The sequence below is a fragment of the Rhinolophus sinicus genome, linkage group LG12 (genome assembly GCF_036562045.2).
Source record: "Rhinolophus sinicus isolate RSC01 linkage group LG12, ASM3656204v1, whole genome shotgun sequence".
In the NCBI taxonomy this organism is placed as follows: domain Eukaryota; kingdom Metazoa; phylum Chordata; class Mammalia; order Chiroptera; family Rhinolophidae; genus Rhinolophus; species Rhinolophus sinicus.
In genome coordinates this window covers 903639-906512 of record NC_133761.1, presented here as the reverse complement: position 1 = coordinate 906512, position 2874 = coordinate 903639, and positions in this window count along the sequence as shown.

Genomic DNA, 2874 nt, shown 5'->3' with positions numbered 1-2874 from the left:
GTGTGTCTGAGGCCAGTAGGGGGGGCAGCACTATACCCACACATGGGAAGTGTCACTGTCACCCTGGACACTGAATCCCAGGGGCTCTGGGCCGCCCTGTGGAGGGTCAGGGGGTGTCCATCCGCTTGCCTTGGAGCCTGAAGTAGCCATCTTGGAGAGCTTGGGCAGGGCGGAGTGATGTCTGCAGGGGGTCCCTGCAACCTGGATCCTCACTCCCCCTTCGGGAAGCTCCCAGTGTCCCCCCAGCTGGCCTGTCTCCCGCCTCCGGCCACCCAGCCTGCCATACACCTTCATATCCTCCCTCAGAGAGGGTCTGCCCCAAGCCAAGCTTCTGTTGGCGCACAGTGGCACCTGCCAGGCACTTCTCCACCGGCCCACCGGGCACCCCTGCACTGGCCCGCCAGGCACCCCGCAGTCTGGACAAGGCTCAGCTCCCCGCCTGGCCTCCAGGCCTCCTTGCCCTGTCCATCCCTTCACTCAGCAACCCCAGGTGCCCACCTGACCTTTCCTCTGGATAGGGTCCCAGCCAAGGCCCACTCCTGCAACACCTGTGACTGTCCCCCTCAGTGCACAGAACAGGGACCCCGCATCCTGACACGGCCCTCCTTTTGCATCAAGGGCTTAGATCTCATACTAGCCGTGCACCTGCTGCTCAGTTTTTATCTGATGCTGCTCCCCCTAAACCAGCCGGCCAGACCCAGCGGCACGGCCCCGTTAGCGTCCCGCCAAGCTCCGCCCCTCATTTAGCCTGGCTCCACCCCACCCTGTCTTGTCCCTGCCTCTCCCTCTCCCTGGCCGGGTCCTACTACCTGGGCCCTGAGTTCTCTGCTCCAGCTCTAGGGCAGATGGCCATAAGGCTGTGTCATTCCCCTGCGACCGGGACTAGCACCGAGGGGCACCCCCAGCCCGCCTCGGGCCCTCCTAGGGCTCCACACTCACGCTGCCCCTGCGGCACCTGCTGGGCTCCTCGGTCTATGAACCCTCAGTGTCCCTGAGCTGCATGCACGGCGGAACGGCCCCAGAGGTCATCGGCAGGCACACTGACCAGGTCGCGTAGAACGTGGCTCAGGACCTGGGCCCAAAGGGAGGAGTGGGAAGGGCCGCGGGAGTGGCAGGCCCAGGAGAAGCCACGTGGAGGGGGCTCTAGTCGGCAGGCTTGGGCAAACGGCTGGGATCCCGGCTGGCCGGGGTCTGTGTGGCCACCGGGGGGCAGCCGCGGCCCACTCAAGCAGCCGCAGGAGGCGGGATTTGGGGCGGGGCAGACAGCAGATCAGGTCGGCAAAGATGCACCCCTGCAGGCCGAGTCCGCCCTCCCTGTCCTCCCTCCAGATGTCGTCTCTGTCTCCGCTGTGGGTCCCTAGACAGGAGCAGCCCATAGAACCTGGTCCCTGAGTTCACCACTTCTCTCCTTTAATGCTCTTGTCGGGGTCTCGAATGGGGCTTGGGGTGAGCATTGGGGAGTGGGGGAGAGTGTGTGAGTCAGGGCGTTAATGCTGGGGAGGAGTGAAGGATGAGTGGGTGTGATGAGTGTGTGTTGGGAAGACAGCGCAAGAGAGGGCAGCCTTCCGAGGTGGAAAGGCAGGGTCCCCAGGCCTGCCTGAGCCTGGGGCCGGGTATACAGGTGTGTTCCTCAACGGCCCTCGTGCCCCTCCTGGGAGAATGCCCCTCTCAGCAGAACCCACCAAGGTCACCTCAGCACTTATTAATTTGATTAATACAACTGTGCATCAAGGAGGCCATTACCTGCTAATCGGGGACGACAGCCCTGGCAGGTCCTGTCCAGGAGGACACAGTGACTCCCCTACCTCCTGCGGCTCTTCTGGACCCAAGAGGAGCACTCGGGCTGGCAGGGGAGCTGGGGGCAGGGCAGGAGCTGCTGCCTGCCCCTTGCACCAGGTTGGTGGGGGGGACCCTTCCCAAAGTCCATACCGCTCTCCACTGCAGACAGCCTGTGGTGCACACCCTGGCAGGCCCCTCCCAGCCCCTTCCCTGCCCCTTACACCCTGCTTCTTGGGGGTGAATTGGCAGCGGGCCCACACTGATCCAGCGCACTGCTCTGGGCCTGGCAGAACCAGCAGCTTTGCCCACACCCCCTGGGGGCCAGGACTCAGCGGAGAGGGCAGTGGCCTTGCGGTGGCACCATGGGTAAGCCCCACCGCAAACCTGCTTCAGCAAGTGTGGCTCAGGGTGGAGTCATGTGCTGGGAGGGTCTGTCCAGCCTGGGTAATGGGGCTGTGCCCATGAGAGCTCACCTGGGCAGAGGTCTTTCCCAAGTGGCAGTGGTTGCCCTGCACAGGGTGGGCTCATGGTGTGCACACAACTGTGGCTGTGCGTGTGTGACGAGGGGTGTGCCTGCCAGGCTTGTCCACTGTGCCCTGACCCGTCAGGGAATCTGGTCTCTTCCCCCACACCCGAAGCTCCAGTCTGACTCCTGCCCTCCACCTGTACTGTCTCCCCCCTCGCCCACCCCACCCCTTTTCCTGAGGGCACCTCCTCAACCTTCCCCAGACGTGCTCCCCTTCCCCCATTTTCTGGCCCAGCCACATCCCCGTTTGATTCTGTGTCACAGATGGGCCATGGGCTGAGGGCAGGGACTGCATCAGCTCATCCATGAACTCCATGAATGCTGGGCAGATTCTGTGAGCTGGTGCGAGTATCCTACACGTGTGCTGTCCGGAGAGGGGTGGGCACCAGGAGCTGCTGAGGGGACAGCGGGACACTGCCGCGACCCCTGGTGCCCAGCGCGCAGCAGGGCCCGTGGAGGACATGCAAGTGTGCCGGGCTGAGCTCACGGACGCGAGCGTGTGCACCGGCAGGAGCTGGGGCCCGCAGGCCAGTGTCCCCAGTGTGCTTGCACGGCGCCCGGCGCCCGCG